The following is a 16648-nucleotide window of genomic DNA, read 5'->3' on the forward strand; positions in this document are numbered from 1 at the left end:
CTAATAACCTCCATTCATTGACTGTTTTTTATATATGCGGTACCATCAGCAATAAGATTGTTGCCACTTGTTTGCATTACTAATTGGTTTTAATGTATTTAGTAATTAATATGCATTCACTTATATGCCCGCACAAACCTCTAACCTCAAAGTATCACCTCTCAAATAAACAATACAGTCACCGCAGTGTAACAATGTTCTAGGCTCCTTCACTGGCTGGCCTTCAGCCAGTGAAGGAGCCTAGGATATTGTTACACTGCGGTGACTGAATTGTTTATTTGAGAGGTGATACTTCCATCTGGATCCAAATTAATATAAATCTGTGAATCCATCTATTATTCAACTAGGCAGTTGACACCTGCTAACATCAGCTGCCCACCCCCGCGTCATCGACGAATGACAATAGGAACACCCATGAAATGATGGGCGTCCCATTGGCGCAGCTCCTCACCGCTGCCCCTGCCCCCCGCCCGCACTGTCCCATGAGAATGGATCGGCAACTATTTAAGTTGCCAAGTCCGTTTGCCCAGGGACACTGCACATGCTCATATATCAGTATGCGCATACACAGATTGAAAACATCGCTCCCCCGTGCGAATGCGTGTGGAAACAAATCATTTAAAAATGAATGTGCAATGGAGTATATATTATATATATTGTTACTGGTTTATTTGAACAATCTTTCTTTACTTACTCCTGCTGTCTTCTCACCTTAAGGGTTAAATAGCTAGAGGAAAAGCATGTGTACAGAGAGGAATATAAATCAGGATTATGAAAGCATTTGGGCTCTGTCATAATGAGATATATGTTGTGCTGAAAATCAATAGACAGCAAAGGTTCCTAATGCTGATCTGATTCACAAGGTGGATGCGCAAATCACGGCCTGTAATTTATATATAGCGCTCTGTGTGTGCTATTTCATATGAGATGTTTATTTAGGTCAGTAAGCACTGCTGAAGAATGATAGGACCTGGCTCACTAGGCGGATAATTGCTTGTTTAAGTATGTACTATATTTATAGGGACATATACCTAAACCACCAAGAACAGTGCCATTCCTACATCTGTAGAGCTGAATATCTGCAAAAAAAAAAGAAAAGTTTTATTGGGCAAAGTGTTAGTAAAAGTAATGTTTTTACTGCTTTTACCAGACTTGTAATATAAAAGACAACTGTAAAGGAAAAGTATAGTAAGCTAAGGGCATCTAAATGGTTAGGGGTATTTTTATATTTCAGACAATCTAAAACATATATTACATTGAATAAAAATGGTTTGCGTTGACTTTTTGTAAAGAATGTGAGTCATTGTTATTAATCCACCTGAGTGAAAACACATATACATAGTACAATGAGAAAAGTGTGCTCACAGTTTTATGGTGTTCCTTCAATTTGTAATGAATATATCTAGCAGGTCTTTTGGAGAAATGGGAATACAATGACCATTCCTGGAGAAAGCCTGTGATAACCTAATTACTGTTGCATTGTTTTTCTTGCACTATGCTTGCTACAGGGGTCCAGTTGGGCATGAGGCTCACTAGATGATCCTCTTATATTTTTAATGACCACCGTGTATTCATTCCCAATCCACTCCTATAAAATAATTGGAGATAACAACTAGTTGTCATACTGGTCACCTATTGACAACTTCAGTTGCTACTGGCAAGAGAATCCATTAAATAACCCCGGAATCTTATCAATTACTTGAATAGAATTTTTGCTGAATACTGATATCTTTGAAATGTCTTTCTCTAACTCTTGACCTTTCGACAATAAATATCCCTACACATAGTCTGCCAGTGTGGCTGTCTTTCCTTCTCCTGGAAAGGCTATGCAAATGAACAGCACATTCTATTGGATGACTATATAACATGTCTATTCCTTGTGATAGAACCTGGTCCAAATGTTTCAATAAATGTGTAGTTGGAAGTTTGTAAATACGATAATTTAGCAAACCATTCATTCTTTTTTCCAACCATGCAGCTTAAAGGAATGTAGAAGATCTCAGTGGCAAACGCAGGATTTTCAGAAGGGGGTTTCCAGAGAGGGGCGGAGCAAAGCACGGAGATGGACACTTAGGTGACCCAGTATATGCCGGGTCAGTTAAAGTACTATAGATAGACCAAATGTATATAAATAATAATTATATATATATACATACAGGGGCGTCAACAGCAGTGTAGACCCCTGGGCATTGCAATGTATTGGGGCACCTACCGATCCTCCAGTGGTAGGGGTGGGGGAAGCTTTGATGTCCCACAGGTGGTAGGGGGTATTATATCAACCACTCAGCATGTAGGGACTGGATCAGTAATTTCCACTAATTACCCCTTTACTGCACAGATGGTGGGAGATGGGGTGGGAGATGAGGGCATTGGGCTGAATGAAGGGGCCCTGATACATAACTTCCAGGGTGGTAGAGGATGTTTAATACGCAGAGGAGGGGTGTATGGTGGAGTGGGCTTATTATTCATCATTTTCTGGTGGGAGGACAGATTGCTTGACTGCAGATATCTCCAGTTCCCAGAAATAGATTTCTTATATATGGAATTAAAAACTAGAGAATCCCACCTACCAAATGGTATTGGGGACTAGGGGATCAGAGTTCAGGTGGCAGAGCAATCTGCCCACAAGTATATAATACTACATACCAGGTGTGTGGAGCTGGAGCAGTAACCAGCTGCTGGAAGGATGATATCTCTGGTTCTGGGAATATTAGAGACAAGCTCCTAGTGTCCATCAAAGTGGGAGAGTCCCAGCTTTTGGAATATATCCTCAGAAAAACTCTAAGTCAGACAGAACCTGAAATATCTGACTGGGAATAGCAATTAACAAGCTTGGATGGGGACCACTGCTTTGAAGTCAGATATCTCCGGTTCCCAAGGGCCGATTTTTTAAATTCTTGTACCGATGGAAAGAGGGGACCCTCAGCTTTCAGCATAGGCCCCTTATACTCCTGGGGGGGTTTCTGGGTACTCAGAAACCCCCCCTGCGTGCGCTACTGGATCTAATGTACACAAGTCTTATTTGCCCAATGTTGTATTTTGAGACCTGTAAAATAAGAGAGGTTACCAGTTTGAACTCCTGAGGCATTCATTTAAAAACCTGCACAGTTTGGATTATTGTTTGTGCCACTTTAGATTGGATAGTTCTTTATTTTACATATGTTTGTCAGATCATTTTAGTATACATTTCTGTCTCTCGTAGAACTAATTGCTTTTTATTTCTGTTAGATTTAATTAGATATATGTCATTCTGTTTATTAAGCTGAAATATAGTTAAGGAAAATAGACAAACACTTTTGTCATTTAACAAAGACAAAGAGGTTACTTATTCTTGATCCTGCAAAGGATTATATTTATTCCAAGTTAGAAACCTTGGGAATGAAATTTGATTGTTGCTGTGTTACTTCTAACAAGGTAATAGCGCATTCCCTGAAAAGCTTCATCTATGCGTTATGTTTTGTAGTGAAACGGATAATTTTATGTAATGGTCACCTTGAAATGGTAAGTGTGAAAAATAAAACAAGGATAAAAGCTATAGGCGAGACGAGTCTGCTCAATCTACTAAGCTTTCATCAATATAAATTTACAGTTTAATCAACGAATGTTCCTCCATGGAGCAAATCAATGCAAACTTATTGGGCTGAAAATGAGATACCCAGTGGATTTAATAGGCCAGTCCTGCGGTTATTAAACACATGCTTGGATCAGAAAGAGCAAAATGGCATTTTGTTATTAAATGGAATTAGTCTTGTTCACAGTGCTTCACCTATATAACATTACAGACTTACATTATTTGTTAGGCTATGAAACGCTGGTCTATCCCTTTGTGTGTGTGTGTGTGTACGGTGTGTGTGTGTGTATATATATATATATATATATATAGCTATAGTATATTATTTGATTCTGAATTAAGGTGCACTAACAGCTGACTTAGAGGTCAGTATGTATTAGAGCACCGCCGGACCTGATAATGCATTTTCTACATGTCATCAAGTTGTCAGCTCGTCTGTAAATGGAGAGATTGAATTTAAACAACTGGTTTACATTGCATATACCAAAATCTATATTCTGGGAATGGGTTGTTAGGTCGACAGTGAAAAGAGAAAATTGTGCCAGCTCTGGCTGAAAGATAATAAGACAGTTCTCTTATAGAATATTTTTTAATAATATAGGTAGCAATAATTTAATATATACCCCAATACAATTTTATATCAAGCATGATAAAATAAAATAAATGATAAATAAAAGACTAGAGCAGCATTAGTAGTAAAGTTACATATGGTCACACCATTCAAAACTGGAAGATGGATTGGTATTACCATGCATATGCTGATGGAGTCCAAAGAGGTTGGGAAGATGGCAATATCTCACATATGAATATGTCCCTCTTGTCTCCTCCTTTTTGTGCACTTTAGAAAGGGTCTCAGAGGTCCCAGAAGTTCTGGTCTCCTTGAGATTTATAATCCACTGGATATGCTGGTGAATTAGAAGCAAGGCATTAGTCCCAAAAGCAATGTCCAGTAACAATGGGTCAGTATCAACATTCAGTATGGTTCATATATGTAGCAGCTTAGCATATGCGATCCTTAGCAATGCAAATGGAAGAAGAGGTACAGACCAACTCATTCCTGCAATTACAAATGCTAAAACTGTAAACTGACCTTATGCAGGCTTCCAGTCACAGGAGGCCAAGGGAGCTGCATATGCGACACAGTCCTAGGCATCGCCACACCTGGGAAATGGGTTGGCATGCCCCTGTCTTCCTAAATGCCAATCTACTTCTGCCCCCCTCCCCCCCTTCACCAATCAGGCAGTGGTGATCGTATCTCTGAGATGGTTGAACCCATTCTGCACATAAGCAGAACATGACCTGCACACATAGGTGTGCGCACATTGAGTGTTAGGGGTGCAGGCACCCCCAAATGCTTTGCCCACACTCATGAACACCTCCCTGCCGCTACCTTTTACCAAAGACTTTTGCTTTTTAGAACTGTATTCCATTAAAAGAAGTGCCCATCAATCAATTATGTGTGTTTTGCATTGTTATTTGTACTAGACTACTGTCATATCACTACATACTGTACCTGCGTCATCCATATATGTTTTGACTTTATTTGCATGTACTGTTACACAGAGTAAGTAGAAGATTAAAGCTGAAATAGGCAGGTTATTATGGTGTGGCTGAGAGACGTTTTATATTGTAGCGAGTGCCAATAGATGATGGTACAGTAGACACGCCTGATTGGCAGTGTTAGACACTCCTAATAGGTGGTGCTAGGCACACCCCTTTGACAGTGCACCCCCTAATAAAATGTGCTGTGCATGCCTACGCCTGCACATAGGCTGTTTCCTGACCATAATAACCAATTAACAGTTAGCTTTGATGGACTAGCTTGCACCATATCAGTCAGACTACAGATAACTTTTATTCTTTTAATTTCAAAAGTTAAATTATTAAAATATAATTAAAACATATTATTCTGAACCGAAAAGTCTTCATTGGGTCAATTCGTCAGGGACATTCAATTCTCGAAAAATAATTGCATAGAGACTTCTAAAACCTGTCTGTGGAGTGTATTAGCAAATGGATCTGGGAAATTGTGAGCTATGCACAGTTTTCTTTAAGGTAATTGGCTGCACTTATGTTTATTTCAATGACAATAAACCATTATTTACAGTAGAAAATTGTTATTCTATGTTAGTCAGGTGATCTTTGTTAGAGTTTTGTATATGTCCTTTCTTGTTAGGGGTTTTGCCATCTAGCTTCACACAGGTTGATTATTATTATTAATAACATCTTTATGCATTGTTGCATTTATGCCATTAGCCAGGACATACTGTGCTTGCATCCTGCTGTGTCTCTGTAGTTATAAGTGTGGGTATGTGGAATTTGCATAACATCTTCTTGCATGGTTGCATTCCTGGGAGTTCAGTGGAGGTTTGCTCCCATATACTTCCACTTAACTCACTACCACTTGTTATAGAATGTACCACTGTTTGTGGTTTGTCCTCTTGTCCATCTCTCAGTTTCGGTTGATGCATAGTCCTACATAAGACCTGGGGGCATCGGGGTTAAAATGGGCCTAACTCTCTCCTTCGGATGCGGCTGCTATAGGTGAAGTCTAGCACTGCATGCATCAATCGACCACTGGGAGAGACAACAGTCAGGTGTGGTACGTGGTCAGTCTCTTTCCACATTTGCACACGGGGACTCCCCAGAGTCCTAACAGAGTCCTATTAGTCCGTATTTGCGTGTCTAGTGAAATAGTGCGGGACCCCATACACATGGAGGCTCTTCAGACATCACAGTTAATGGAAATAGTGGGAAGTCCACACACCACAAGCAGAAGTCTTGAACCTGAGCATGCCTCCACCACCAGCGAGTCTCACCACTACAATACATCACTTACTTCTACATCACAATCTACAATGTCAACTTTTTCTCCCCCACCAGCAACTGTAATCAGCTAACGGCTATACCTGGAGTCACTAAGTTCTGAAACAAGATAGATGATTATGGGGATCTGGCTGTTATTGTTTGGTGCTTTCTGTGCTGGAGTTTGGCCAGTGTTTTCACAAATTCCATGATCTGACCAGTTTTTTTTATGGTCCAAACCTCAAAATTACAAATCAAAGCTTACACTACAATACGATTTTAGTTGTGCAAACTGCAAAAAAAAGTTACAGTGACTAGATTCATTCTTTTTCTTGCACTGTTCAACTACTCCGCCCATCTTCTCTCCAGATCAGTAGTTCCCAAACTTTTTTGAATGACAGCACCTTAGAGGAAAATTATTATTTTGCGGCAACTCAAGTCCAAACCTGTATTTTTAAGGAGTTTATTAAGTAAGTATCATTAAGTAATACACCTAATTAAATTATTTTTATGTCATCATTAGGGATAGTAATGTGGTGAGGGACTAGTTTTGCTTCTGTTTGTCTACATAGTTTATGATTAGCAGCCAACAGCACTGGCTTTGCATGTCACATTGACCATAAATAATTTCAATTGGTCCTGGACCACCAATCCAAGGTATCCCCTGCAGGTGTCCAGAGGCACCCCTGGATGCCAAGGCAAACAGTTTGGGAACCACTGCCTCAGACCCTTCCAAATTTGACTCCCTCTTTCCCCCAATTTCTGACACATCTGCTAAATGAGCATATAGAACAGATTAGCGACCAAGGGGTATTTTAATAAATGTCAATTTTAATACTTTTTTTATTGATTTCAGCATGATTTAAATAGAAATTAAATAGAAATTAATCTAAAAATATCATCAGGTAGTCAATCTGCGTCTTTATCTCTGAAAGCCCAATACTGCTTTAGGTGATCTGAAATTAACCTTCACTAATTACACCGCCAACCCACTTAAATGCTTATAATTAGTTGAATTTAAAATCAAATACTGATTGTGGTTTACAATTGACTTTTATTTTTGATAGAATTGCTATTTCCATGAATATTCTCTGGGATAACACTTAAGTATACTTTTGTAGCTATTTAGCACCAATGGAATCTGCCAGCTGCTCCACTTAAACCATCAGTGGAAATCCGGAGGCGGTGAACACTCTTGGATGCGGTGCAGTCTCCAATTGCTTAACATCTAGAGGTAGGGAGAGTATAGTTTGCCTCCACCTCCCAAAGGACTCCACATTTTCTCAAAAGAGCTGTAAACAATTTATCAACCCCGTTTTTTTTTAAAGGGACCATCTTCTCTTACCCTTATCTTTTTCACTATACCTCACACTTTCCTTATACACAATATATATGTGTGTGTATATATATATATATATATATATATATTTTATGTCTGTTACTCCCAATTGAGCTGCTCACTGAAAACCAGCGCAGTTTCTCTTTCATATTGCAAACTGGCACTGCCAATACAGTACTGTTATTGGTTTATCATCTCATTGCTTGGTAAATTCTATTGCATTAGCATTACTGTTTAGTGTTTAAGGGCCATATGTATCATGCTAAAATGGAGAGTAATAACCAACCAGCCAATCAGCTCCTACTTGTCATTTTTCAAACCCAAAAGAGCTGATTGGTTGGCTCTTTATCACTCTCTATTTGATCACTTGGCCCTAAGTTCTTCTAAATGCAGTTATATATTAATGATGTGTGCTGATACCTGTGTTTTGGTTTTGGATCTCTATTAACTTTGTGTATTGGATTCGGTATTGCCAACAAACCCTCATTTATCTTGGATTTAGATTTGTATTTTATTTCTTTTTTTAATTCATCACATAATGCTTGCCTTTTTTGTACCTTTTTACAAACTCAAAGCTCACATTATTATTTTCATCCAGTTTAGGCCAAAGACTGCAGCAAACTGGATGGTTACTAAGCAACATAGCAGTGGGCAAACACATGGCAGTTTCTACCACATCTATGAAACATTGCCACACAGCAGTGGCAGAAAAGAAAAGTGGTGCAATGTGAAATTGTACCCTGGGCCTCCTACCAACAAGCTGGATATTAAAAAAGGACTTGCACAGTTTACAAACAAAGCACTCCAGCAACAGGAACTGCTACTTTTGTGGACTAATTGCTTGTTTGTTAGGCACTCAGAAAACAAGGATCACCACTGGGTCTCTTGGGAAAGCTGAGTTTTTCCTGGCAACTGAAGTTCACCGAGAAAAACAGGTGACAGATATGTTGTCATGTTACGTCCTACTTGAGCTGACAACTTGCACACCAGGAGCTCTTTGTATCCCTTAATATCTGGGTCATTTGGAAAGAAAGACATGATAAATGACCAAGAATTAAGTACAGTTGCCAATATCAAGTGATCCAATTTCAAGATATTGACGACTCTTGGATCCTGGCAAAACAAATAATGGACTTGAACTACAAGTGCAGAATGGCTTTGGTTCATCTCCTCCTTCAATTTCTCAAGCAGCTGTCCCAGAGGGAATCACCTGACTTAGGCTGGTAGTGTCTGGACTCACTTCACAGGTGACTACCTGGAATGGTTTCAGCACATTGCACAACAAAGGAGGAATTCTCCACTGCTCTGCACTAAGGTACATTCCCTGTCCTCTCCCTCATGGGGTTAAAGACCCCTTGATAAACCTTGATAAAGACCCCATGAGGGTAGAAACGCGTAGGTAGCAGCTTGGAGTTCCTCGTGCCATTGCTACCTGATAAAGGAGAAAGAAAAAGGCTTCATAAGGAGAACATAAAAGCATTTTATGCAGTAATCCGGGAGAGGTTCGCAAATTCCTTTAATAGGCACGAACAGATAGCCCCGCATTTAACCACCCATCCGCTGGAGTGAGCCGTCCACCAGGAGCAAGAGAAGCAGGTGAGGGAGTAGCGCACAGCTGAAATCAGCTGTTAGGGATCGTGCAACCCTGCCAGAGACAGCACCGGCTGTCTTCTGGTCCCTGCACCACCTCCGTAGAAAGATCTTTTGGAGGGGACGCCAGAGTGGCCAGGCATATTGGATAACAGCTGTGAGAGACCAGTTCCCGTAGTGGCAGGGCTGTTACTGGGAGGAATATCGTCTCCCTAGGAGGGTCAATCATCCAAAGTAAAAGGAGATACAGAGAGGCACAGTGGCAGTGTGTCGCTTTGTAGATCATCCAGAACGGAGGATAGAAGGAGACCCCATCAATAACCACAGTGGAAGGTTGAGAGTGCTTTTGCACAGTTTTCCTTATACTGTAGACCCTATACAAGGTCTATCAGTTCTATGACTGAACACTTATAGGAACACCCGGGAAAAACATCTTGTCCTAGAGTTAAGTTCTGACATAGAGAGAAAAACCTGGAAAAGGTCTAGTTTGCTACATCTAAAGCTCTTCTTTTTTGCTTCTGTATGGTGCAGTGACATTTGTTTGTGAGGAGGAACGAATTTTTTATCCTGATTGTATGTCAAAATTTTCAATGGTTTTTTGGAGTTTTTCATGGTTTTTTGAATAAAACTTATGTGGATTTTTTTTTAAGAAGAGTGGACTGTTTCTGCTTTTTGGACACTAGAATAAATGATATGTGAACATCTGAGTTGCTCTGAATCCAAGGGTCCAGCGCTGTGAGAGGTCCCTAAAGAAATGGTATTTTTAAAATATGGGATGTGGTAAAATTCCTTCACTTGTTCCAAGCTTTCACAATATCTGTCATTATCAGAAATCACAAGTTCAAGCGGAGTAAGCCATTTTTCAATGATTTCCATTTGTTTTTCCAACAAGCTGTCAGCTGATGATCCGGAAAGCAGCCTGTATCTTTATGAGCTGCAATTGTTTGTTAGATATGGTTGCTGTTCCTGCTGATGAAGGTGATTCAGCCACCTAGTGGGCTGTCACAGTCATGTGATCTTCTTTTGCCAAGTTCTCTGTGTCCACATAACTATCAAGCTGACAGTGGATGGAATTTCGTTGGCCAATAATTAGTTTTTATTTTTAATTTTCTGGTACAGGGAAGGAATTGCTTTTCAGATAAAATGAATCACAGATATAATTTGGTAGCAGGGACACAGTGCCTCAATTATATGTCTTAAATCGACCGCATTAATGGTGGATATTGCACACAGATCGTGTGTGGATCATTTGGTCGACAGTGTTTAGGTTGACAGTCAATAGGTCGATTATTTGGTCTTGTGACCAGGCATGACAATGGCATTCTTATCATAAGCAAGAATTGCTTTACTGGTGCCTGACAAACAACATCCTCATTAGTGCTGGAGCCAGCTACACAAATGCCCTCTCATACTCTTGCACTTCCATGGTATCATCATCTATTTCTATGTCCTGCTCATCCCCACATTTGCAGAGGGTACAGAAATGGTGAAAGGAAGCGTCGCTATGGGTACATTTTCAGAAATGCCAGGCTTACACATACCACTCATGCACACACTGGTATATTAACTAAGTGTGGGATTATAGAAGTGGAGGTGTTGCCCACAGCAACCAATTATACAAGAGCTATGGACAGCATCTCAACGTCTATAAACACCTCAGTAAAAATACTCCTTAGACGGTCCTCTGGGATTTGTGACATTTTTTAACACAAATTTTTCGACTGCCTTAGCCATTTTCAAATGTTTAACATATCTGCTAGAATCGCTGACAATTACAGAACTACCACCTGAGGTCTGAGTCTTTCTTCATCACTTTGTGTGGTGAATGGTACAGTATGCTTCTCTGGACCAAACTGTCCATTTATTAGATGTTTTTATTGATTTGCTTTATTTATATGGCATAACTTAAACCCTTTGTTAAATATTTATTATTTGGGAAAAGACTTTGAAGGACATGTATTCCCATGACCGGTGGCAGCAGCTGCAGTGCTAGCATGTGGTTCCTGCCACCACCCATGGAAATAACAAGGAGCCACAGGTCTCAACTGCAACTAGTTCACTCTTTCTGACAAAATCCTTCTTAGATGGACAAAACCATGTGCACTGCAGGGGGGGCAGATGTAAAATGTGCAGAGAGAATTAGATTTGGGTGAGTTATTTTGTTTCTGTGCAGGGTAAATACTGACTGCTTTATTTATATACTGCAATATACAGCTCACTTTGTAGTAAAACACCACCACATCTAATTCTCTCTGCACATGTTACATCTGCCCCCCCACCTGCAGTGCACATGGTTTTGTCCATCTAAGAAGGATTTTGTCAGAAAGAGTGAACTAGAATAAGGCCCATAAGCTAGCTTTCAGTTATTTGGACTCTCAATGCTTCTAGCAATACATAATTATAACCTAACCTTAGCAATCTGCATGAAAATAGACTAGTTAAGGAACACTTTATTTACATACACAGTGTATGATTATTATTATTATTATTATAATTTTATTTATAAGGCGCCACAAGTGTTTCGCAGCGCCGTACAAAGGAACAATACAGGGAGACAAAACTTGGCATAACATTGAATAAATAACAAAAATACAGTACAAATAAAGAGCGCCACAGTTCAATACACATTTCAGCTTAAATGTAAGTAGTGAGGACTCAATCAACATACAACTAGAGGCTTGAGGCCAATGATGGAGATGAGTATGCAGACAAAGATGGTCACTGAGTGTTGGAGTATAGGAGAGCTGTGAGTGAAATGTGAAGAGAAGTGGGCTTTGACAACAGGAGGGAAGAGGGCCCTACTCAGAGGAGCTTACAATCTAGTAGGAAGGGGAGACAGACAGATTACAAGAGGTGCAAGCGAGGGGGTGGTGGTTAGATAGCAGGATGTAAACAGGCAAGGGGTCGGAGAACCAGCTGGTTTATGCAGTGGAAGGGTACGCTTTGATGAATAGGTGAGTTTTCAGTGCCCGTTTGAAGCTTTGCAAGGTCGAGGAGAGTCTAATGGAGCGAGGGAGTGCGTTCCACTGAAGGGGTGCAGCACGGGCAATATGATGTTTATTTACAGAATTTATATACATAAATATGGTTACAGATTACATGGATATACATTTGTTGTAACATACACCGAATTGTGTAAGAGCGCATGGCACAAAATATTGATACAATGGTGACTAACTGGCTTGTCAGTTAACTCGGGGTCCATGTCAGGACTTCACATGTAACTTTAAAATTAAGTTCAAACAACTACAACATTTTCCCTGTGTAATAAGTAATCACACGAAATATGGAATGCTCTGTATTATTTAAACTATAAACAGTTGCAAACATGACTGCTCTGTGATGTGTGATGTGTGATTAGATATCTGACCAAATGTCTCCTAAGCCATATGCCCTCAAAGAACACTAGCCCAACATGCAGACTTCAGATAAATAACTATTATTTTGTCAACTCTTATCTGTGGTGGAAATGCTTTTAGCCTAAAACTGATAAAAAAAAGTTGATCATATGATCTCTGTCTATTTCCAGTAACACCTTGCGATCAATTGGCTGTTTGAATACGCCTGTTATCTTTGTTGCCAGCTAAGCATTGTCAAGTAATCTGTATTCAGACATAGACAAAGTTTTATATTCACCAATCTCTTGTCATTGCAATTGTTTTTTTTGCTCAGAGGATACCATAAATGAAACTATACTCCCCGGAATTCATGAGTGTGAAAAACCTGTGTGGCCAGAATTTTAACAGTACATAAAAAACAGCAATATTCCCTAACATGCTCAAAATCTCTAAATCAGGTTACATAGCTCTCATGCATCTATGTTTCTGACCTAAAAAGAAGATATGTGTTTGTCACACGGGTTAAATTGTTTGATGACGGGTTACAGCAGGTAAACTGTCACACTGAGTTGGATTCATGTCATATCCCCCTCACTCCTTGTCAGTCAGGCAAGTGCTTAGAAGAATCAATGGCAGTGGCAGATGCTCTGACAGTGTGCTTTACAGACTTAAGCTTAGTATCCAATACTAGAATTGATGCATTAAATGTTTAAGTGTTTCATTCACATTTTCGGTTGCAATATGCCCTTAACAGTAATGGTTTTCAATCTGTTTCTTTACTCTATTTTCACAGCCATAAAATGAATTAACAGCTGTTCAACATTCACATTAAACAAAAATAGCTAACTTAATAAATACAGCACCACTTTTTTCAAGTTAGAAAATACAGATTTGTGAATCCATTGAATCCAAATCAGGTACATTCACAAGACTGCTTTCACCATATTTGATTATTCCTTATTGTTTTCGTTTACATCTTCTGACATAATGTACATCTCATCTTCATCATATTTCTTATTATGGGGTATATTCAACAAGAGTCGGATCTATTCTGGCATGCATTTGTCGGAATGGATCCAACAAGCCCTATTCAATGAGCGGCCAAATTCGACTGCCGGATTTGAGCAAAATCCGACTGTTGGATTCGGCCGTTCCTGTGTCCTGTCCTGCTCCCCATGTGTGAAATCACAGGAAGCTGCTGGAAGGAGCAGCACTTGCCCCCTGCTGGATGGGAAGCGCTGCCGGGGGAGTGGAGCCTGGAGGGATGTCCGTCAGCCGTCGGACAAGGTGAGCAGCAGCAGCCAGAACCCCACTGCTGTTGCTGCTCACTCGGAGCTGTCCTCCACACCTCACCTCCTCAATCCAATTTTTTTTAAAGTCAGATTAAAATTGTTGGAAGGCCCCATTTCTGACAAAAACATGTGGATTGGCGGCTACTCAACCTATTAAATTTTTTTTTCAAAAAGTCGTAATGCTTATATGGGATACCTAGCTTGATCCCTAAATACACCAGATATCGGAGTGGTTCGCCATCAGGAATCTTGAGCTCTTGAAAATATAGAGCATTTGGGACTTTTGGGACTTATTTGCAAATATTGGGACTACAACCACGTCCCTAATTTCTCCAGTGCCCACTAGTGGATAATCATGGGAATGGTAATATAAATCATTGTTTTCTACCCAGTTTGGAAAAATGTGACTTTTGAAATCATTTTTATCCAGCAATTTATACCATCATTGAGAAAATTTGTGTGATACATTTTTATTTATGATTATTTATAGTTAAATATTTTTTCATTGTGAACTGTCTTGTGTATATCATTCAGCCAGTTCTGGCATATCCATGTTATTTGTATGCACTTTTAAAGGAGTTAGTCACTCCTTGCCAGCTGCTGTTAATTGCGCACCACTATCTTTGACTCCTACCTCTATGTTGGTTTGTTACTACCCAGTTTGTTTTATTACTGTTTCCTCTTGTAAAGTGCAACGGAATTGGCTGCACTTTATAAGAAACTGTTATTAAATAAATAAATACATAAATAAATGAATAAATAAAGGATAAACATACAGTAGTAAAATAAAGTAGTACACGGGGAGCACAATTACTTTGTTAAATAACAAAGCAAAGCTTTTATTAATATTACTCACAATAACCTAACTCTACGGAGTGGGATATCTTAAAATTCAGTGAATTAAAAAGAATTGGAAAGCAGGAAATCTAAAATAGGGCTATGCAATATTGTTATAGGCTGTTGGTTTCGATTTGTACATTGGTTCTATGTGGAAATTAATAATCTACAAGCTTTATTTACAAGCTTACCCCAGGGCCTAGTTAGCTATGTGGTGCTTATTAATGCACAGTACAGTACAATTCTGCGAATAAGAATTACATATTCAGAAACAGAAATTGATATCAAATTGTGGTTACAAATAGTAGCTGTTCTTACCCATGGGATACAATAAAGTACTTGTAATTGGATAACCTGTTACTTGGATGTTGAGTTTATGTTAGAAAGCAACTACAGTATGTTGCAATTTATTCTGAAATTGTATATTGTTATTACATATCCACACCTTAGGGGTCTTAGATGTCTTGTTACACTCCATTTAATCCTAACCATATAGTACAATGACAAATATGAATATGTCATATTCTGTGCCTTCTAAAGTAAAAACTGGGTTGATCACTTTACAGTATATGTGGTTTAGTTAATATACATCAGATTGATGGTCTTTCTCTACAGTATATCTATGATGTGTCATACATACTGTGTGATCCCAGACGTGAAGGTGCCTTTTTTTACTATTAGACCTTTTTGATTTTTACCATTTTCCGCTTCTTTTTTTCGTTGTCCTGGACCTTATTTCCAAGTAAGTCTAAGGCAAGCGTATATAAGAGTGTGACTGCACATTCAAAAGTAATACAGTGTATCTATCTTATAAAATAGCCCCTGTTGTGATAACATTTGGTGAAACAAATACAGAATAAGAGGAAAAATGATTGCAGTATAGGCCGTTTCATTTGAAATATTTTAATGAATAAACATTTAACTGGATAACAAGTGAATAAAATAGACGCCATTGATGGTCAGAAATGTTTATATCTGTCAGTGAGATGTGCTGCTTTTCTGTGATTAATATACCTCTGAGTGATACTGCTGGTAATGTAAAAATTTTAGAAGTTCAAACTGAGAAGTGTGAGGTCATAGGGAAATAATGCACAGTTATGTGATCAAATGTGTCATACATATACAGGGATGTGCGTTGAGATCAGATTTAGACACGCAAACAGTATATAAACACAATGGTTCATATGGGTATTATATACTTGGTTACCCTTCATCTATCTATCTATCTATCTATCTATTCTATCTATTTCTCAAGCACTCCTTATTTTCTTAAGCCCGTGAGAGCTGCTTCCTTATTGCCTGGCCACACTTAGCAGCCATGCGGGTCCCAGTGCAGCTGTGCAGCACTGTATGCCCCTTGAGATCTGGTCAGCATTGGCCGGATCCTGTTCTGCAGGATCCAGCCACATTGCTGTGTGTGACCCCCTAACAGCTTCCTAGCTGCAATGTGTCGCACCCAACATTAGTTGTAATTCAGAGCTGTGTTGGTGACTGACTGAGCTTTAAACCAGGTAGCATGTTTTCAGTTTGACAATGATGTGATAGCAGTTGCCAGGTTCTGAAGAGTCTTGATGATAGAGTAGGACTTACAGTGCAATAGGTCCCTTGATGTCCCTTGAAAGCTTTAATGCATTGATCATTCAATCCATGAATCAAAACCATATTATTTATTGGTTTATTTATGTATTAAGGGGAGTGAGTTTTATGTATTTTTTTTTCTTAGCAAAATAAGGGATTTTTTTCAATATTTATCATTGCTTCTGTGATTATTTTTATGAAGACAATACTGTAGATAAAAAAATAAGACTGACCTCAAAAGAAGTTTTTAATAGCCTCTATTTGTGCCAACCCTTATGCATTCTAGGTTCGGAATCAT

This window comes from Crinia signifera, chromosome 2 (assembly GCF_055691185.1).
Source record: "Crinia signifera chromosome 2, ASM5569118v1, whole genome shotgun sequence".
Lineage (NCBI taxonomy): Eukaryota > Metazoa > Chordata > Amphibia > Anura > Myobatrachidae > Crinia > Crinia signifera.